The 23900-nt window shown below is 40.3% G+C and overlaps 1 pseudogene; it reads left to right on the top strand.

Annotated features, from left to right (window-relative positions):
- The first annotated feature begins 1591 nt into the window (after positions 1-1591).
- LOC145392078 (uncharacterized) lies at positions 1592-22452 on the top strand (annotated as a pseudogene).
- Positions 22453-23900: the final 1448 nt, after the last annotated feature.

Here is a 23900-nt window from a genome sequence, read left to right on the forward strand (position 1 = left end):
AACTATAAGTAATGCAAGGAAACGGTCAGACAAAGGCTGCGAAGAAAGTTATGTGTAAGATGCTTGTAGGGTCCGATGATATGTTCTTTGTTTTAAAAGAGTTACTTTCCACTCTCCTCATACCGCCATTTCACCCAACTTTCTTCTTCCAGTCACCACACCCACCACAAAAGATCATTAACTACTCGTATCCTTTTTTTTTTTTTTTTTTTTTTTTGGTATCACACGCTAAGCCGTGCATTTTACTTCATTCCATACGCTGTGATCACTTATTTTTTAAATCATACATCTCAGTTTATCAGTATCAGTAAGCACTCTAAGTAGAGTTATCCCTAATGTATCCAGAAGCCATGACAAATAAAATCATTCGTTGCTTCTAAACAGAGGTGTTAGTAGTAGTAGTTGTTGTTGAAGTAGTAGCAGTAGTAGAACTAATAGGCTACTAATAGTAGCAGTTGTAAACTCGGTCCGCTTGATCAACCAAATCGATCAACAGCAGACAAGCAGTCGCCCCTTCAGGGCCATCCCGTCCAGTCAACCAATGTTTCCTCTCGTCAGGCAGCGCCCTACCGCAGCAAGGAGCGGAGAAGCGAATGAAGGTTTGGTTACTAAATGGACGCCTCATTTATGTCTCTCTACTCTCTTAACAGAGGCGCCATAGTAGGCTCCACATCACCCCGTTATTTGGTTATATTGTTATCACCCAGCGTTATAAACAATTTCCTGGGTTACAGGAAACCAGTAGGTTTGTCAGGTGTGTAAAGTCACCTTAAGAATAAGAAGGCAGCATTACTTCAAAGGAGTGGATGATGGTTGTCATCACGTACAATAAACAGGTATTAAGTCTCAATTAGCATCTGTATTTAAATCTAATGATTCCTTTATAAATAAAACATCAAAAGTAGATGTTAATACACAATCGGTAATATTCCCGATACTCCGTAGTCTTCTCTCATTTTCTTTCCAAGACCCCTCTAGCTACAAAATCACAAAACCTTCCACCTCCGCTCTTTCACAAAGGAATTTCATTCTATACTGCGTCTGCTGCATGGCAGATGTTGCCCCAAAAAATCAAAAGTAACAGGTTTAGGAATAAGTCAACATTTACAGCTTTTATCTGATTCAGACCAGACTTGGTGGAAAAGGGAGAGAGAGAAGGGGAGGAGTGTCACCTGATTAGGTTTAGTTCTCTGTTATTTAAACTAAAGAGTTTTTATTCAAGTCAGAAGAAACATTTATCGTACGGTTTAAGTTCATCCAAAGATTAAATTATTCAGTTTGGAAAACAACAAATCAAAGGTTAAGATCACATGTCAAAGCCAGCTTGAGTACTTTTGATCCAACTTCGACCAAACTTTGTTGGCGAGTTAATGGTCAAGCAAGGATGAATTATTTCAGCTTCAAGACCAATCAGTCAACGATCAGGATCACGGAGCATAGTCAGAGTTAGGTCATACACCGAGCTCAAGGCCCGGGTGACGCGCTGTCTCAAAGCTCCTTATTGTTATCACCAGATATTATTCAACTCGAAAGACATTTCGAATGTGAGCGAGTGGTAGTGGTTAGGCAACGGAAAGATTATGAATGTAGGATGCTTTCAGATTACAAGCACGAACTGGAATGTGAGTGAATGGAAAAGGAGCATGAACATTTTATAATACAATGAAGCAAGCCTGTTAAGTCCTGTCACTTGGTCGTCCAACTGACTTCAGAGTCTATGTTTACCTTCTACTATAAGAATTCCTCTAGATCCCTCCCGAACACTTATCCGTGATCTTGATAAGTTTAATCATTATTCAGGTTAAACTCCCTCTTTACTCTCGCCAACTTGACCTTGGGCTTGGTAGTGCCATGTGGAGCGACGCCACACCCAGGGTGGGGAAGGCAGTATATAAGGGCGAGGCAGGCTGTACTGGGCATCATTTCTTATCCCTCCCATCACATATCAACAACATGCTCTGCAAAGTACGGTGACACAGAATTAGGCCACTTTGCAATTCATAGCAGAATTCTCTCCTCACTATATAACTATCATCACCTGCGCCATTCAAAACAGATTCACATTGACTGGGATTAAGGGTTGCTATGGAGTTGGTTAGTTTTAAATCGACTATAATGAAATATTTTAATAATGATTTTAAAGCCTTTTTTCGGTTATGTAAAAACTCTAAATTTTTAAAGATTAAGATCAGTTCTTGGGTTAAAAACAGTCAAGACTTAACATCTTCAATCCAAACCTTCATTTAAGAATAAGTTTCCCGAAGATGTGCTTGATGTAGGCCTACTTAGTTGACGAGATGACTTTGGCTACGTCGGTATCACTATAATTGTGTGTGTGTGTGTGTGTGTGTGTGTGTGTGTGTGTGTGTGTGTGTGTGTGTGTGTGTGTGTGTGTGTGTGTGTGTGTATGTGTCCCTATATTTCTATGTTCTCGTTCACCTAACAGTAAATGTAGGACCTGGTTATAATTTCGCTTATATCGTGTCATGGGCTATGGGAAACTGTGACTTAGTAAAAACTATTTGTTCATCGAACCGACTCTCCTCTAGTAAATAGGTACTAAAATATCAAGCCTTCTTGCAACTACATCTGCTGCAGGTTGTTCTCTTGGCTCTGGTGGCCGTGGCTGCTGCTGAAAACACCACTCCTCCTCCACAATCTTACAGTCCTCCCGAGCCCACCTACGGTGCTCCCCAGCCCACCTATGGCGCCCCCCAGCCCACCTACGGCCAGCCAGAACCCGAGGTAAGAGGCAATGGAATATTACTGTGAGCAAAAACAGTGATAGCATGAAATAAAACAAAAAAATCCTACAGAGAATATTACATCTTTCATGCCTTCCTGTACATTCAGGTAAACACAATAAATAGCTCTGTATCTAGAGGTTTATGGATGCCCAAAATAATCAGGTCGGGTAGAATGTTTTTCCGGCAATAGCAGTTAGTTCGACCATAAGTACTGTACATGTCAATTACAGAAACTATTCTCAGTTGCTCATCTATTCGAGGTCTTTTTTATCTAATAGTAAAACGGTTTGCCCATTTTTGTCAGCTATGTATTATAAACTATCCAAGGTTTTCTATACCTTGGGTGCGTTTAATTATTGGGCTGGCATATTTTTTATCAGCTTAATAACTATGTATCAGTGAAATTTTTGTGCAAGAATTCATTCAGCATACTGAGGAATTAACAGCAAAAATGCTTAGTATGGCGACATATAACAAGGATTTGACGAATCATTTTTCCATCGAGCTGATTTCCGTCACTAACTAGATGCTTCCTCCCACACCTCATCAGAGTCCACCCAAGTACGACTTCCAGTGGTCAGTGAAGGACGATTACTCCAGCAACGACTTCGGCCAGAACGAACAACGCGATGGTTATAACACTAATGGTCAGTATTATGTCCTGCTGCCCGACGGTCGCACCCAGAGGGTGACCTACAACGTGAACGGCGACTCCGGTTTCGTGGCGCAGGTAGAGTACGAGGGCGAGGCTCAGCCCCCCCAGGAGACCTATGGACCACCCGCCCCGTCCTACCAGCCACCATCTCCCCCGACCTACCAGCCACCGTCTCCCCCATCGTACTAGCCACCACCCGCCCAGTCCTACCAGCAGCCAGCACCCGCCCGCGCTTAAGCTTAACGATCATGACGACTAGGCTACCGGATTCCCGTTAAAGAAGTATTATGCATATATAAATTATTTTACTAATAAACTCTCATTAATGAAGGTTGGTTTACTTAAATGATACTCCTCTTTGTCCTAGTAGGTATGCCATTAACCAATTCGGCATAACTTGTATTTTTTTTTTTTTTTTTTTTTTACATTTATGAGTCGTTACATACATCTCTGACATTAAGGCTTCTATGACTCAGCTGAATAATATCGTCTGGCGTCAGCTGGAACAAAATGGAAAAGATAAAAAAAACAACAAGAGAAGGTTGCTTCATATCAAGCAGCAACCATCACCCATATCTGAATACATCTGACACACAACCAATGACAAACTATCATTTCATTCAGTCAAGACTAAGCGAAAAGCAAAATCATAATATCATTATAACGAAAACCATGAGGTCGCATAAAACCTGACACAAACCCATCAAATCCATGTTCACTAATTATTGCATACAAAAAGCAATAATTAATTAGTATCCTCCTCAACAGACAGGGCAAAGACCAGCAAACAGTCCAGGCACTCTGAGGCGAAACTCCAGTAGAGGGTAAGAGTGAGGGTGAGTCCACAGTGAATGACGCATAGAGCAGTATGAGGTGACGGGCATACGTAGCCAGTGAGAATGAGATGAAGCGATGGGGTGGAGAATTACATGAGAGGTGTGTGAGTTGGAGAGAGAGCAGTTTGATGGCAAAGGACAGCGACATGGAGGCGCTTCGTTAGTGTCCACCTCTTATTGGATTAACACATTGCATGGGGGATACGCTTTCGTCTGTACAGGCAAGAGATCGTCTTGTTCCACTACAAATGGATTCACTTACGACATAATGATTTAACTGATTTAACACCTCCATTTCCAGAAGTTTCCACAATGTCTACTGTATACAATGTATTTATGAAAAGTAACTGGAACCGTACCAAGAAAAGAGCTTTCCCTTCTAATGACTAAAGTCGTCTGACAATAACATCATCAAGCGTATAGATATCATCATACATAAAATGCAGAGAATCAGATTGTGGGCGAGCTCATGAAAAAATTTTTCCATAAATGTGAAGATATTTCCTTGCACGCAGTACAAAGTGGTCCTGTACTGTTATTACGACTTTCTACTCGTGTATCCGAAATTAAGTGAGAGGCCTACTGCCATGTAACTGCCAGTATCTAACACTGATTCTACTCCATTGTTTTACCTGGATATACAAACAGCTAAATATATTACGATACTGTAAATATATCTACGTCCACGTACTGAAGAAAAAAAATGTAAAATTATTTTCTTCGGTTATGTTACCATCACAAATCCGCTGAAATCACATACCTCAGTAAATTAAAGTGATTTTGTATCTATTGAAATTTACGCGTAGCAGATGTTTTCAGTGACTCAGGACACATGGTGTGGTGGACCCTGGGCACACACCCTTTCCCACACAGTTGTTTTATCTTTTTCACGAACCCGATTGCAAACTGCGAGCAGGTATGTGTGTGTGTGTGTGTGTGTGTGTGTGTGTGTGTGTGTGTGTGTGTGTGTGTGTAAACAACATAAAGTTCTTAAACGATGTTGATCAGTTGTGGTGGAAGGGTTGAGGGTCAACCACTGAGCTGACCCGCTGTTATTTAAGAACTCAGGTATTCATAATCTGGCCTAACAAAACCACTTTTAACAGACAGACGTACATTAGACTTAGTAATTTAAAAAAAATGATAATAATAATATAATGTTACCTTTAACTGGACATTACAGGCAAGAAAGTGCATAGCAAATTTAAAAAAAAAAAAAAAAAGCGAAACATTAAAAATTAAGGAATAGGATTCATGGGTACTGTCTGTTTTTAAATTTATGTTTTCATTTTATTTTAACTTTCCTTTTCTTTCTTTTTTTACCTTGGTCTTTCTATAATTATTGTTTAGTCTTAATATAAACTAATGAAATGCATCTTACTCTTCCCTAGTTGTTCCGTATTTCATTTTTTTTAATTCATTCTATATTTTCCTGTCTATAATCTCCAGTGAATGGCTACATAATATTATTTTCTTCAACTTGAATATTTTTTATCCACTTTAGACCAAACTGGGTAGAAGAGGTGAGCGCAAGGCAACAACGACGGGACTCAGTTTTCACAACAATCAGTCACAGGTCAAGATCTTAGAGCAAAGTCAAAATTCGACCCGAGTGTCTGTGTGAACAAAATAACTAAAAACAGTTCCAGTCTTGTATGGAACAAACTTGGTGGATAGGTTGAGGATATACTGAAAGAGTTGATCAATTGTTTTTGAGAACATTAGGTTGAAGATCAAGATCACAGGACAAGGTCAACTTAAACACTTTTTATCCGATTTAGGCCAAATTTTGTGGAAGGGTTTTTGGTAAGGCAGGGATAAAGGGATTCGATTTCTACGTCAAAACCACAAGGAAAGGTCAAACGCCAAGGTCACAGGGAACGACCATCAGGTCATGGTCACTGGGCGAAGTTAAGACCAGTCGAATATCAAGGTCACAGAGCAACTCATATATTCGGCCTTTAGGACGTTGGGAGTGGGTGGTGCACTCAACAAGTATCTGTGTGTGTGTGTGTGTGTGTGTGTGTGTTTTAGTACTTGGAGGCATGAGACTGACGAACTGTTAGTAATGCAAGGAAACGGTCAGACACAAGCTGCAAAGAAAGTTATGTGTAAGATAATCGTAGGGTCCGATGATATGTTCTTTGTTTTTAAAAGAGTTACTTTCCACTCTCCTCATATCGCCATTTCACCCAACTTTCTTCTTCCAGCCACCACACCCACCACAAAAGATCACTAACAACTCGTATCCATTTTTTTTTTTTTTTTTTTTTTTTTTTGGTATCACACGCTAAGTCGTGCATTTTCCTCCATTCCATACGCTGGGATCAGTTATTTTTTACATCATACATCTCAGTTTATCAGTATCAGTAAGCACTCTAAATAGTGTTATCCCTAACGTGTCAAGAAACCATGACAAATAAAATCATTCGTTGCTTCTAAACATAGATGTGTTAGTAGTAGCAGTTGTTGTAGAAGTAGTAGCAGTAGTAGAACTAATAGGCTACTAATAGTAGCAGTTGTAAACTCGGTCCGCTTGATCAACCAAATCTATCAACAGCAGACAAGCAGTCGCCCCTTCAGGGCCATCCCGTCCAGTCAACCAATGTTTCCTCTCGTCAGGCAGCGCCCTACCACAGCAAGGAGCGGAGAAGCGAATGAAGGTTTGGTTACTAAATGGACGCCTCATTTATGTCTCTGTACTCTCTTAACAGAGGCGCCTCTGTAGGCTCCACATCATCCCGTTATTTGGTTATATTGTTATCACCCAGCGTTATAAACAATTTCCTGGGTTACAGGAAACCACTAGGTTTGTCAGGTGTGTAAAGTCACCTTAATAATAAGAAGGCAGCACTACTTCAAAGGAGTGGATGATGTTTGTCATCACGTACAATAAACAGGTATTAAATGTCAATTAGCATCTGTATTTTCCTTTATACATATTTTATCAAAAGTAGATGCTAATACACAATCGGTAATATTCCCGATTCCCCATAGTCTTCTTTCATTTTCTTTCCAAGACCCCTCTAGCTACAAAATTACAAAACCTTCCACCTCCGCTCTTTCACAAAGGAATTTCATTCTATACTGCGTCTGCTGCATGGCAGATGTTGCCCCAAAAAATCGAAAGTAACAGGTTTAGGAATAAGTCAACATTTACAGCTTTTATCTGATTCAGACCAGACTTGGTGGAAAAGGGAGAGAGAGAGGGGGAGGGATGATTTGGTTTAGTTCTCTGATATTTAAACTAAAGAGTTTTTATTCAAGTCAGAAGAAACATTTATCGTACGGTTTAGGTTCATCCAAAGATTAAATTATTCAGTTTAGAAAACAACAAATCAAAGGTTAAGATCACATGTCAAAGCCAGCTTGAGCACTTTTGATCCAACTTCGACCAAACTTTGTTGGCGAGTTAATGGTCAAACAACGATGAATTATTTCAGCTTCAAGACCAATCAGTCAACGATCAGGACCACGGAGCATAGTCAGAGTTAGGTCATACACCGAGCTCAAGGCCCGGGTGACGCGCTGTCTCAAAGCTCCTTATTGTTATCACCAGATATTATTCAACTCGAAAGACATTTCGAATGTGAGCGAGTGGTAGTGGTTAGGCAACGGAAAGATTATGAATGTAGGATGCTTTCAGATTACAAACACGAACTGGAATGTGAGTGAATGGAAAAGGAGCATGAACATTTTATAATACAATGAAGCAAGCCTGTTAAGTCCTGTCACTTGGTCGTCCAACTGACTTCAGAGTTTATGTTTACCTTCTACTATAAGAATTCCTCTAGATCCCTCCCGAACACTTATCCGTGATCTTGATAAGTTTAATCATTATTCAGGTTAAACTCCCTCTTTACTCTCGCCAACTTGACCTTGGGCTTGGTAGTGCCATGTGGAGCGACGCCACACCCAGGGTGGGGAAGGCAGTATATAAGGGCGAGGCAGGCTGTACTGGGCATCATTTCTTATCCCTCCCATCACAGATCAACAACATGCTCTGCAAAGTACGGTGACACAGAATTAGGCCACTTTGCAATTCATAGCAGAATTCTCTCCTCACTATATAACTATCATCACCTGCGCCATTGAAAACAGATTCACATTGACTGGGATTAAGGGTTGCTATGGAGTTGGTTAGTTTTAAATCGACTATAATGAAATATTTTAATAATGATTTTTAAGCCTTTTTTCGGTTATGTAAAAACTCTAAATTTTTAAAGATTAAGATCAGTTCTTGGGTTAAAAACAGTCAAGACTTAACATCTTCAATCCAAACCTTAATTTAAGAATAAGTTTCCCGAAGATGTGCTTGATGTAGGCCTACTTAGTTGACGAGATGACTTTGGCTACGTCGGTATCACTATAATTGTGTGTGTGTGTGTGTGTGTGTGTGTGTGTGTGTGTGTGTGTGTGTGTGTGTGTGTGTGTGTATGTGTCCCTATATTTCTATGTTCTCGTTCACCTAACAGTAAATGTAGGACCTGGTTATAATTTCGCTTATATCGTGTCATGGGCTATGGGAAACTGTGACTTAGTAAAAACTATTTGTTCATCGAACCGACTCTCCTCTAGTAAATAGGTACTAAAATATCAAGCCTTCTTGCAACTACATCTGCTGCAGGTTGTTCTCTTGGCTCTGGTGGCCGTGGCTGCTGCTGAAAACACCACTCCTCCTCCACAATCTTACAGTCCTCCCGAGCCCACCTACGGTGCTCCCCAGCCCACCTATGGCGCCCCCCAGCCCACCTACGGCCAGCCAGAACCCGAGGTAAGAGGCAATGGAATATTACTGTGAGCAAAAACAGTGATAGCATGAAATAAAACAAAAAAATCCTACAGAGAATATTACATCTTTCATGCCTTCCTGTACATTCAGGTAAACACAATAAATAGCTCTGTATCTAGAGGTTTATGGATGCCCAAAATAATCAGGTCGGGTAGAATGTTTTTCCGGCAATAGCAGTTAGTTCGACCATAAGTACTGTACATGTCAATTACAGAAACTATTCTCAGTTGCTCATCTATTCGAGGTCTTTTTTATCTAATAGTAAAACGGTTTGCCCATTTTTGTCAGCTATGTATTATAAACTATCCAAGGTTTTCTATACCTTGGGTGCGTTTAATTATTGGGCTGGCATATTTTTTATCAGCTTAATAACTATGTATCAGTGAAATTTTTGTGCAAGAATTCATTCAGCATACTGAGGAATTAACAGCAAAAATGCTTAGTATGGCGACATATAACAAGGATTTGACGAATCATTTTTCCATCGAGCTGATTTCCGTCACTAACTAGATGCTTCCTCCCACACCTCATCAGAGTCCACCCAAGTACGACTTCCAGTGGTCAGTGAAGGACGATTACTCCAGCAACGACTTCGGCCAGAACGAACAACGCGATGGTTATAACACTAATGGTCAGTATTATGTCCTGCTGCCCGACGGTCGCACCCAGAGGGTGACCTACAACGTGAACGGCGACTCCGGTTTCGTGGCGCAGGTAGAGTACGAGGGCGAGGCTCAGCCCCCCCAGGAGACCTATGGACCACCCGCCCCGTCCTACCAGCCACCATCTCCCCCGACCTACCAGCCACCGTCTCCCCCATCGTACTAGCCACCACCCGCCCAGTCCTACCAGCAGCCAGCACCCGCCCGCGCTTAAGCTTAACGATCATGACGACTAGGCTACCGGATTCCCGTTAAAGAAGTATTATGCATATATAAATTATTTTACTAATAAACTCTCATTAATGAAGGTTGGTTTACTTAAATGATACTCCTCTTTGTCCTAGTAGGTATGCCATTAACCAATTCGGCATAACTTGTATTTTTTTTTTTTTTTTTTTTTACATTTATGAGTCGTTACATACATCTCTGACATTAAGGCTTCTATGACTCAGCTGAATAATATCGTCTGGCGTCAGCTGGAACAAAATGGAAAAGATAAAAAAAACAACAAGAGAAGGTTGCTTCATATCAAGCAGCAACCATCACCCATATCTGAATACATCTGACACACAACCAGTGACAAACTATCATTTCATTCAGTCAAGACTAAGCGAAAAGCAAAATCATAATATCATTATAACGAAAACCATGAGGTCGCATAAAACCTGACACAAACCCATCAAATCCATGTTCACTAATTATTGCATACAAAAAGCAATAATTAATTAGTATCCTCCTCAACAGACAGGGCAAAGACCAGCAAACAGTCCAGGCACTCTGAGGCGAAACTCCAGTAGAGGGTAAGAGTGAGGGTGAGTCCACAGTGAATGACGCATAGAGCAGTATGAGGTGACGGGCATACGTAGCCAGTGAGAATGAGATGAAGCGATGGGGTGGAGAATTACATGAGAGGTGTGTGAGTTGGAGAGAGAGCAGTTTGATGGCAAAGGACAGCGACATGGAGGCGCTTCGTTAGTGTCCACCTCTTATTGGATTAACACATTGCATGGGGGATACGCTTTCGTCTGTACAGGCAAGAGATCGTCTTGTTCCACTACAAATGGATTCACTTACGACATAATGATTTAACTGATTTAACACCTCCATTTCCAGAAGTTTCCACAATGTCTACTGTATACAATGTATTTATGAAAAGTAACTGGAACCGTACCAAGAAAAGAGCTTTCCCTTCTAATGACTAAAGTCGTCTGACAATAACATCATCAAGCGTATAGATATCATCATACATAAAATGCAGAGAATCAGATTGTGGGCGAGCTCATGAAAAAATTTTTCCATAAATGTGAAGATATTTCCTTGCACGCAGTACAAAGTGGTCCTGTACTGTTATTACGACTTTCTACTCGTGTATCCGAAATTAAGTGAGAGGCCTACTGCCATGTAACTGCCAGTATCTAACACTGATTCTACTCCATTGTTTTACCTGGATATACAAACAGCTAAATATATTACGATACTGTAAATATATCTACGTCCACGTACTGAAGAAAAAAAATGTAAAATTATTTTCTTCGGTTATGTTACCATCACAAATCCGCTGAAATCACATACCTCAGTAAATTAAAGTGATTTTGTATCTATTGAAATTTACGCGTAGCAGATGTTTTCAGTGACTCAGGACACATGGTGTGGTGGACCCTGGGCACACACCCTTTCCCACACAGTTGTTTTATCTTTTTCACGAACCCGATTGCAAACTGCGAGCAGGTATGTGTGTGTGTGTGTGTGTGTGTGTGTGTGTGTGTGTGTGTGTGTGTGTGTGTGTGTAAACAACATAAAGTTCTTAAACGATGTTGATCAGTTGTGGTGGAAGGGTTGAGGGTCAACCACTGAGCTGACCCGCTGTTATTTAAGAACTCAGGTATTCATAATCTGGCCTAACAAAACCACTTTTAACAGACAGACGTACATTAGACTTAGTAATTTAAAAAAAATGATAATAATAATATAATGTTACCTTTAACTGGACATTACAGGCAAGAAAGTGCATAGCAAATTTAAAAAAAAAAAAAAAAAGCGAAACATTAAAAATTAAGGAATAGGATTCATGGGTACTGTCTGTTTTTTTAAATTTATGTTTTCATTTTATTTTAACTTTCCTTTTCTTTCTTTTTTTACCTTGGTCTTTCTATAATTATTGTTTAGTCTTAATATAAACTAATGAAATGCATCTTACTCTTCCCTAGTTGTTCCGTATTTCATTTTTTTTAATTCATTCTATATTTTCCTGTCTATAATCTCCAGTGAATGGCTACATAATATTATTTTCTTCAACTTGAATATTTTTTATCCACTTTAGACCAAACTGGGTAGAAGAGGTGAGCGCAAGGCAACAACGACGGGACTCAGTTTTCACAACAATCAGTCACAGGTCAAGATCTTAGAGCAAAGTCAAAATTCGACCCGAGTGTCTGTGTGAACAAAATAACTAAAAACAGTTCCAGTCTTGTATGGAACAAACTTGGTGGATAGGTTGAGGATATACTGAAAGAGTTGATCAATTGTTTTTGAGAACATTAGGTTGAAGATCAAGATCACAGGACAAGGTCAACTTAAACACTTTTTATCCGATTTAGGCCAAATTTTGTGGAAGGGTTTTTGGTAAGGCAGGGATAAAGGGATTCGATTTCTACGTCAAAACCACAAGGAAAGGTCAAACGCCAAGGTCACAGGGAACGACCATCAGGTCATGGTCACTGGGCGAAGTTAAGACCAGTCGAATATCAAGGTCACAGAGCAACTCATATATTCGGCCTTTAGGACGTTGGGAGTGGGTGGTGCACTCAACAAGTATCTGTGTGTGTGTGTGTGTGTGTGTGTGTGTTTTAGTACTTGGAGGCATGAGACTGACGAACTGTTAGTAATGCAAGGAAACGGTCAGACACAAGCTGCAAAGAAAGTTATGTGTAAGATAATCGTAGGGTCCGATGATATGTTCTTTGTTTTTAAAAGAGTTACTTTCCACTCTCCTCATATCGCCATTTCACCCAACTTTCTTCTTCCAGCCACCACACCCACCACAAAAGATCACTAACAACTCGTATCCTTTTTTTTTTTTTTTTTTTTTTTTTTTTTTTTTTTTTTTGGTATCACACGCTAAGTCGTGCATTTTCCTCCATTCCATACGCTGGGATCAGTTATTTTTTACATCATACATCTCAGTTTATCAGTATCAGTAAGCACTCTAAATAGTGTTATCCCTAACGTGTCAAGAAACCATGACAAATAAAATCATTCGTTGCTTCTAAACATAGATGTGTTAGTAGTAGCAGTTGTTGTAGAAGTAGTAGCAGTAGTAGAACTAATAGGCTACTAATAGTAGCAGTTGTAAACTCGGTCCGCTTGATCAACCAAATCTATCAACAGCAGACAAGCAGTCGCCCCTTCAGGGCCATCCCGTCCAGTCAACCAATGTTTCCTCTCGTCAGGCAGCGCCCTACCACAGCAAGGAGCGGAGAAGCGAATGAAGGTTTGGTTACTAAATGGACGCCTCATTTATGTCTCTGTACTCTCTTAACAGAGGCGCCTCTGTAGGCTCCACATCATCCCGTTATTTGGTTATATTGTTTATCACCCAGCGTTATAAACAATTTCCTGGGTTACAGGAAACCACTAGGTTTGTCAGGTGTGTAAAGTCACCTTAATAATAAGAAGGCAGCACTACTTCAAAGGAGTGGATGATGTTTGTCATCACGTACAATAAACAGGTATTAAATGTCAATTAGCATCTGTATTTTCCTTTATACATATTTTATCAAAAGTAGATGCTAATACACAATCGGTAATATTCCCGATTCCCCATAGTCTTCTTTCATTTTCTTTCCAAGACCCCTCTAGCTACAAAATTACAAAACCTTCCACCTCCGCTCTTTCACAAAGGAATTTCATTCTATACTGCGTCTGCTGCATGGCAGATGTTGCCCCAAAAAATCGAAAGTAACAGGTTTAGGAATAAGTCAACATTTACAGCTTTTATCTGATTCAGACCAGACTTGGTGGAAAAGGGAGAGAGAGAGGGGGAGGGATGATTTGGTTTAGTTCTCTGTTATTTAAACTAAAGAGTTTTTATTCAAGTCAGAAGAAACATTTATCGTACGGTTTAGGTTCATCCAAAGATTAAATTATTCAGTTTAGAAAACAACAAATCAAAGGTTAAGATCACATGTCAAAGCCAGCTTGAGCACTTTTGATCCAACTTCGACCAAACTTTGTTGGCGAGTTAATGGTCAAACAACGATGAATTATTTCAGCTTCAAGACCAATCAGTCAACGATCAGGACCATGGAGCATAGTCAGAGTTAGGTCATACACCGAGCTCAAGGCCCGGGTGACGCGCTGTCTCAAAGCTCCTTATTGTTATCACCAGATATTATTCAACTCGAAAGACATTTCGAATGTGAGCGAGTGGTAGTGGTTAGGCAACGGAAAGATTATGAATGTAGGATGCTTTCAGATTACAAACACGAACTGGAATGTGAGTGAATGGAAAAGGAGCATGAACATTTTATAATACAATGAAGCAAGCCTGTTAAGTCCTGTCACTTGGTCGTCCAACTGACTTCAGAGTCTATGTTTACCTTCTACTATAAGAATTCCTCTAGATCCCTCCCGAACACTTATCCGTGATCTTGATAAGTTTAATCATTATTCAGGTTAAACTCCCTCTTTACTCTCGCCAACTTGACCTTGGGCTTGGTAGTGCCATGTGGAGCGACGCCACACCCAGGGTGGGGAAGGCAGTATATAAGGGCGAGGCAGGCTGTACTGGGCATCATTTCTTATCCCTCCCATCACAGATCAACAACATGCTCTGCAAAGTACGGTGACACAGAATTAGGCCACTTTGCAATTCATAGCAGAATTCTCTCCTCACTATATAACTATCATCACCTGCGCCATTGAAAACAGATTCACATTGACTGGGATTAAGGGTTGCTATGGAGTTGGTTAGTTTTAAATCGACTATAATGAAATATTTTAATAATGATTTTTAAGCCTTTTTTCGGTTATGTAAAAACTCTAAATTTTTAAAGATTAAGATCAGTTCTTGGGTTAAAAACAGTCAAGACTTAACATCTTCAATCCAAACCTTAATTTAAGAATAAGTTTCCCGAAGATGTGCTTGATGTAGGCCTACTTAGTTGACGAGATGACTTTGGCTACGTCGGTATCACTATAATTGTGTGTGTGTGTGTGTGTGTGTGTGTGTGTGTGTGTGTGTGTGTGTGTGTGTGTGTGTCCCTATATTTCTATGTTCTCGTTCACCTAACAGTAAATGTAGGACCTGGTTATAATTTCGCTTATATCGTGTCATGGGCTATGGGAAACTGTGACTTAGTAAAAACTATTTGTTCATCGAACCGACTCTCCTCTAGTAAATGGGTACTAAAATATCAACCCTTCTTGAAACTACATCTACTGCAGGTTGTTCTCTTGGCTCTGGTGGCCGTGGCTGCTGCTGAAAACACCACTCCTCCTCCACAATCTTACAGTCCTCCCGAGCCCACCTACGGTGCTCCCCAGCCCACCTATGGCGCCCCCCAGCCCACCTACGGCCAGCCAGAACCCGAGGTAAGAGGCAATGGAATATTACTGTGAGCAAAAACAGTGATAGCATGAAATAAAAATAAAAAAAATCCTACAGAGGATATTACATCTTTCCTGCCTTCCTGTACATTCCGGTAAACACAATAAATAGCTCTGTATCTAGAGGTTTATAGAAGCCCAGAATATTCAGGTCGGGTAGAATGTTTCTCCGGCAATAGGAGTTAGTTCGACCATAAGTACTGTACATGTCAATTACAGAAACTCTTCTCAGTCGCTCATCTATTCGAGGTCTTTTTTATCTAACAGTAAAACGGTTTGCCCATTTTTCTCAGCTATGTATTATAAACTATCCAAGGTTTTCTATACCTTGGGTGCCTTTAATTATTGGGCTGGCATATTTTTATCAGCTTAATAATCATGTATCAGTGAAATATTTTTGCAAGAATTCATTCAGCATACTGAGGAATTAACAGCAAAAATGCTTAGTATGGCGACATATAACAAGGATTTGACGAATCATTTTTCAATCGAGCTGATTTCCGTCACTAACTAGATGCTTCCTCCCACACCTCATCAGAGTCCACCCAAGTACGACTTCCAGTGGTCAGTGAAGGACGATTACTCCAGCAACGACTTCGGCCAGAACGAACAACGCGATGGTTATAACACTAATGGTCAGTATTATGTCCTGCTGCCCGACGGTCGCACCCAGAGGGTGACCTACAACGTGAACGGCGACTCCGGTTTCGTGGCGCAGGTTGAGTACGAGGGCGAGGCTCAACCCCCCCAGGAGACCTATGGACCACCCGCCCCGTCCTACCAGCCACCATCTCCCCCGTCCTACCAGCCACCATCTCCCCCTTCCTACCAGCCACCGTCTCCCCCGTCCTACTAGCCACCATCCGCCCAGTCCTACCAGCAGCCAGCACTCGTCCGCTCTTAAGCTTAACGATCATGACGACTAGGCTACCGGATTCCCGTTAAAGAAGTATTATGCATATATAAATTATTTTACTAATAAACTCTCATTAATGAAGGTTGGTTTACTTAAATGATACTCCTCTTTGTCCTAGTAGGTATGCCATTAACCAATTCAGATATAACTTGTATTTTTTTTTTTTTTTTTTTTTACATTTATGAGTCGTTACATCCATCTCTGACATTTAGGCTTCTATGACTCAGCTGAATAATATCGTCTGGCGTCAGCTGGAACAAAATGGAAGAGATGAAAAAACAACAAGAGAAGGTTGCTTCATATCAAGCAGCAACCATCACACATATCTGAATAAATCTGACACACAAGCAATGACAAACTATCAGTTCATTCAGTCAAGACTAAGCGAAATGCAAAATCATAATATCATTATAACGAAAACCATGAGGTCGCATAAAACCTGACACAAACCCATCAAATCCATGTTCACTGATTATTGCATACAAAAAGCAATAATTAATTAGTATCCTCCTCAACAGACAGGGCAAAGACCAGCAAACAGTCCAGGCACTCTGAGGCGAAAGAAACTCCAGTAGAGGGTAAGAGTGAGGGTGAGTCCACAGTGAATGAAGCATAGAGCAGTATGAGGTGACGGGCATACGTAGCCAGGTTGAGCGATGGGGTGGAGAATTATATGAGAGAAGGTGTGTGAGTTGGAGAGAGAGCAGTTTGATGGCAAAGGACAGCGACATGGAGGCGCTTCGTTAGTGGCCGCCTCTTATTGGATTAACACATTGCGTGGGGGATACGCTTTCGTCTGAACAGGCAAGAGATCGTCTTGTTCCACTACAAATGGATTCACTTACGACATAATGATTTAACTGATTTAACACCTCCATTTCCAGAAGTTTCCACAATGTCTACTGTATACAATGCATTTATGAAACGTAACTGGAACCGTACCAGCAAAAGAGCTTTCCCTTCTAATGACTAAAGTCGTCTGACAATAACATCATCAAGCGTATAGATATCATCATACTAAAATGTAGAGAATCAGATTATGGGCGAGCTCATGAAAAAACTTTTCCATAAATGTGAAGATATTTCCTTGCACGCAGTACAAAGTGGTCCTGTACTGTTATTACGACTTTCTACTCGTGTATCCGAAATTAAGTGAGAGGCCTACTACCATGTAACTGCCAGTATCTAACACTGATTCTACTCCATTCTTTTACCTGGATATACAAACAGCTAAATATATTACGATACTGTAAATATATCTACGTCCACGTACTGAAGAAAAAAAATGTAAAATTATTTTCTTCGGTTATGTTACCATCACAAATCCGCTGAAATCACATACATCAGTAAATTAAAGTGATTTTGTATCTATTGAAATTTACGCGTAGCAGATGTTTTCAGTGACTCAGGACACATGGTGTGGTGGACCCTGGGCACACACCCTTTCCCACACAGTTGTTTTATTTTTTTCACGAACCCGATTGCAAACTGCGAGCAAGTATATTATGTAATTATGTGTGTGTGTGTGTGTGTGTGTGTGTGTGTGTGTGTGTGTGTGTGTGTGTGTGTAAACAACATAAAGTTTTTAAACGATGTTGATCAGTTGTGGTGGAAGGGTTGAGAGTCAACCACTGAGCTGACCCTCTGTTATTTAAGAACTCAGGTATTCATAATCTGACCTATCAAAACCACTTTTAACAGACAGACGTACATTAAACTTAGTAATTTTAAAAAATGATAATAATAATATAATGTTACCTTTAACTGGAAATTACAGGTAAGAAAGTGCATAGCAAATTAAAAAAAAAAAAAAAGCGAAACATTAAAACTTAAAGAATAGGATTCATGGGTACTGTTTGTTTTTTTTAGTTTATGTTTTCATTTTATTTTAACTTTCCTTTATTTCTTTTTTACCTTGGTCTTTCTATAATTATTGTTTAGTCTTAATATAAACTAACGTTCCGTATTTCATTTTTTTTAATTCATTCTATATTTTCCTGTCTATAATCTCCAATGAAGGGCTACATAATATTATTTTCTTCAACTTGAATATTTTTTATCCACTTTAGACCAAACTGGGTAGAAGAGGTGAGCGCAAGGCAACAACGACGGGACTCAGTTTTCACAACAATCAGTCACAGGTCAAGATCTTAGAGCAAAGTCAAAATCCGACCCGAGTGTCTGTGTGAACAAAATAACTAAAAACAGTTCCAGTCTTGTATGGAACAAACTTGGTGGACAGGTTGAGGATATACTGAAAGAGTTGATCAATTGTTTTTGAGAACATTAGGTTGAAGATCAAGATCACAGGACAAGGTCAACTTAAACACTTTTTATCCGATTTAGGCCAAATTTTGTGGAAGGGTTTTTGGTAAGGCAGGGATAAAGGGATTCGATTTCTACATCAAAACCACAAGGAAAGGTCAAACGTCAAGGTCACAGGGAACGGTCATTAGGTCATGGTCACTGGACGAAGTTAAGACAACCAGTTTGGAAATTAATCAGTCGAATATCAAGGTCACAGAGCAACTCATATACTCGGCCGTTAGGACGGTGGGAGTGGGTGTTGCACTCAACAAGTGTGTGTGTGTGTGTGTGTGTGTGTGTTTTAGTACTTGGAGGCATGAGACTGAGGAACTGTAAGTAATGCAAGGAAACGGTCAGACAAAGGCTGCAAAGAAAGTTATGTGTAAGATACTTGTAGGGTCCGATGATATGTTCTTTATTTTTAAAAGAGTTACTTTCCCCTCTCCTCATGCCGCCATTTCACCCAACTTTCTTCTTCCAGTCACCACACCCACCACAAAAGATCACTAACAACTCGTATCCATTTTTTTCTTTTTTTTTTTTTTTTGGTATCACACGCTAAGCCGTGCATTTTACTTCATTCCATACGCTGTGATCACTTATTTTTTAAATCATACATCTCAGTTTATCAGTATCAGTAAGCACTCTAAATATTGTTATCCCTAACGTATCCAGAAGCCATTACAAATAAAATCATTCGTTGCTTCTAAATATAGAGGTGTTAGTAGTAGTAGTTGGTGTAGAAGTAGTAACAGTAGTAGAACTAATAGGCTACTAATAGTAGCAGTTGTAAACTCGGTCCGCTTGATCAACCAAATCGATCAACAGCAGACAAGCAGTCGCCCCTTCAGGGCCATCCCTTCCAGTCAACCAATGTTTTCTCTCGTCAGGCAGCGCCCTACCGCAGCAAGGAGCGGAGAAGCGAATGAAGGTTTGGTTACTAAATGGACGCCGCATTTATGTCTCTCTACTCTCTTAACAGAGGCGCCTCTGTAGCCTCCACATCACCCCGTTATTTGGTTATATTGTTATCACCCAGCGTTATAAACAATTTCCTAGGTTACAGGAAACCAGTAGGTTTGTCACGTGTGTAAAGTCACCTTAAGAATAAGAAGGCAGCACTACATCAAAGGAATGGATGATGGTTGTCATCACGTACAATAAACAGGTATTAAATCTCAATTAGCATCTGTATTTAAATCTTATGATTCCTTTATAAATAAAACATCAAAAGTAGATGCTAATACACAATCGGTAATATTCCCGATTCTCCGTAGTCTTCTTTCAATTTCTTTCCAAGACCCCTCTAGCTACAAAATTACAAAACCTTCCGCCTCCGCTCTTTCACAGAGGAATTTTATTCTATACTGCGTCTGCTGCATGGCAGATGTTGCCCAAAAAAATCAAAAGTAACAGGTTTAGGAATAAGTCAATATTTACAGCTTTTATCTGATTCAGACCAGACTTGGTGGAAAGGGGAGAGAGAGGGGGAGGGGTGTCACCTGATTAGGTTAAGTTCTCTGTTATTTAAACTAAAGAGTTTTTATTCACGTCAGAAGAAACATTTATGGTACGGTTTAGGTTCATCCAAAGATTAAATTATTCAGTTTGGAAAACAACAAATCAAAGGTTAAGATCACATGTCAAAGCCAGCTTGAGCACTTTTGATCCAACTTCGACCAAACTTTGTTGGCGAGTTAATGGTCAAGCAAGGATGAATTATTTCAGCTTCAAGACCAATCAGTCAACGATCAGGATCATGGAGCATAGTCAGAGTTAGGTCATACACCGAGCTCAAGGCCCGGGTGACGCGCTGTCTCAAAGCTCGTTATTGTTATCACCAAATATTATTCAACTCGAGAGACACTTCGAATGTGAGCGAGTGGTACTGGTTAGGCAACGGAAAGATTATGAATGTAGGATGCTTTCAGATTACAAACACGGACTGGACCGTGAGTGAATGGAAAAGGAGCATGAACGTTTTATAATACTGTACAGTGAAGCAAGCCTGTTAAGTCCTGTCACTTGGTCGTCCAACTGACTTCAGAGTCTATGTTTACCATCTACTATAAGAATTCCTCTAGATCCCTCCCGAACACTTATCCGTGATCTAGATAAGTTTAATCCATAGTCAGGTTAAACTCCCTCTTTACTCTTGCCTCCTTGACCATGGGCTTGGTAGTGCCATGTGGAGCGACGCCACACCCAGGGTGGGGAAGGCAGTATATAAGGGCGAGGCAGGCTGTGCTGGGCATCATTTCTTATCCCTTCCTTCACAGATCAACAACATGCTCTGCAAAGTACGGTGACACAGATTAGGCCACTTCGCAATTCACAGGATAATTCTCTCCTCACTATATAACTATCATCACCTGCGTCATTGAAAACAGATTCACATTGACTGGGATTAAGGGTTCCTAAGGAGTTGGTCATTTTTAAATCGGCTATAATGAAATATTTTAATAATGATATATTAAGCTATTCTTTGTTAATTTAAAAACTCTAAATTTTTTAAGATTAAGATCAGTTCTTGGGTTAAAAACAGTCAAGACTTAACATCTTCAATCCAAACCTTCATTTAAGAATAAGTTTCCCGAAGATGTGCTTGATGTAGGCCTACTTGGCAAACGAGATGTCTTTGGCTACGTCGGTCTCATTATAATCGTGTGTGTGTGTGTGTGTGTGTGTGTGTGTGTGTGTGTGTGTGTGTGTGTGTGTGTATGTGTCCCTATATTTCTATGTTCTCGTTCACCTAACAGTAAATGTAGGACCTGGTTATAATTTCGCTTATATCGTGTCATGGGCTATGGGAAACTGTGACTTAGTAAAAACTATTTGTTCATCGAACCGACTCTCCTCTAGTAAATGGGTACTAAAATATCAAGCCTTCTTGAAACTACATCTACTGCAGGTTGTTCTCTTGGCTCTGGTGGCCGTGGCTGCTGCTGAAAACACCACTCCTCCTCCACAATCTTACAGTCCTCCCGAGCCCACCTACGGTGCTCCCCAGCCCACCTATGGCGCCCCCCAGCCCACCTACGGCCAGCCAGAACCCGAGGTAAGAGGCAATGGAATATTACTGTGAGCAAAAACAGTGATAGCATGAAATAAAATAAAAAAAAATCCTACAGAGGATATTACATCTTTCATGCCTTCCTGTACATTCAGGTAAACACAATAAATAGCTCTGTATCTAGAGGTTTATGGATGCCCAGAATATTCAGGTCGGGTAGAATGTTTTTCCTGCAATACCAGTTAGTTCGACCATAAGTATTGTACATATTAGTTACAGAAACTCTTCTCAATCGCTCATCTATTCGAGGTCTTTTTTATCTAACAGTAAAACGGTTTGCCCATTTTTGTCAGCTATGTATTATAAACTATCCAAGGTTTTCTATACCTTGGGTGCCTTTAATTATTAGGCTGGCATATTTTTTATCAGCTTAATAATTATGTATCAGTGAAATTTTTTTGCAAGAATTCATTCAGCATACTGAGGAATTAACAGCAAAAATGCTTAGTATGGTGACATATAACAAGGATTTGACGAATCATTTTTCCATCGAGCTGATTTCCGTCACTAACTAGATGCTTCCTCCCACACCTCATCAGAGTCCACCCAAGTACGACTTCCAGTGGTCAGTGAAGGACGATTACTCCAGCAACGACTTCGGCCAGAACGAACAACGCGATGGTTATAACACTAATGGTCAGTATTATGTCCTGCTGCCCGACGGTCGCACCCAGAGGGTGACCTACAACGTGAATGGCGACTCCGGTTTCGTGGCGCAGGTTGAGTACGAAGGCGAAGCTCAGCCCCCCCAGGAGACCTACGGACAACCCGCCCCGTCCTACCAGCCACCATCTCCCCCGACCTACCAGCCACCATCTCCCCCGACCTACCAGCCACCGTCTTCCCCGTCCTACTAGCCACCATCCGCCCCGACCTACCAGCAGCCAGCACCCGCCCACGCTTAAGCTTAACGATCATGACGACTAGGCTACCGGATTCCCATTAAAGAAGTCTTATGCACATATAAATTATTTTACTAATAAACTCTCATTAATGAAGGTTGGTTTACTTAAATGATACTCCTCTTTGTCCAAGTAGGTATGCCATTAACCAATTCAGATATAACTTGTATTATTATTATTATTATTTTTTTTACATTTATGAGTCGTTACATCCATCTCTGACAATTAGGCTTCTATGACTCAGCTGAATAATATCGTCTGGCGTCAGCTGAAACAAAATGGAAGAGATGAAAAAACAACACGAGAATCTTGCTGCATATCGAGCAACAGCCATCACCCATATCTGAATAAATCTGACACACAAGCAATGATAAACTATCAGTTCATTCAGTCAAGACTAGGCGAAAAGCAAAATCATAATATCATTATAACGAAAACCATGAGGTCGCATAAAACCTGACACAAAACCATTAAATCCATGTTCACTGATTATTGCATACAAAAAGCAATAATTAATTAGTATCCTCCTCAACAGACAGGGCAAAGACCAGCAAACAGTCCAGGCACTCTGAGGCGAAAGAAACTGCAGTAGAGGGTAAGAGTGAGGGTGAGTCCACAGTGAATGAAGCATAGAGCAGTATGAGGTGACGGGCATACGTAGCCAGTGAGGATGAGATGAAGCGATGGGGTGGAGAATTACATGAGAGAAGGTGTGTGAGTTGGTGAGAGAGCAGTTTGATGGCAAAGGACAGAGACATGGAGGCGCTTCGTTAGTGTCCGCCTCTTATTGGATTAACACATTGCGTGGTGGATACGCTTTCGTCTGTACAGGCAAGAGATCGTCTTGTTCCACTACAAATGGATTCACTTACGACATAATGATTTAACTGATTTAACACCTCCATTTCCAGAAGTTTCCACAATGTCTACTGTATACAATGCATTTATGAAACGTAACTGGAACCGTACCAGCAAAAGAGCTTTCCCTTCTAATGACTAAAGTCGTCTGACAATAACATCATCAAGCGTATAGATATCATCATATTAAAATGTAGAGAATCAGATTATGGGCGAGCTCATGAAAAAACTATTCCATAAATGTGAAGATATTTCCTTGCAGTACAAAGTGGTCCTGTACTGTTATTACGACTTTCTACTCGTATATCCGAAATTAAGTGAGAGTCCTACTGCCATGTAACTGCCAGTATCTAACTCTGATTCTACTCCATTCTTTTACCTGGATATACAAACAGCGAAATATATTACGATACTGTAAATATATCTACGTCCACGTACTGAAAAAAAAAATGTAAAATTATTTTCTTCGGTTATGTTACCATCACAAATCCGCTGAAATCACATACATCAGTAAATTAAAGTGATTTGGTATCTATTGAAATTTA

This window comes from Coenobita brevimanus, chromosome 21 (assembly GCF_032717465.1).
Source record: "Coenobita brevimanus isolate Jiangsu-jjx chromosome 21, ASM3271746v2, whole genome shotgun sequence".
Taxonomy (NCBI): domain Eukaryota; kingdom Metazoa; phylum Arthropoda; class Malacostraca; order Decapoda; family Coenobitidae; genus Coenobita; species Coenobita brevimanus.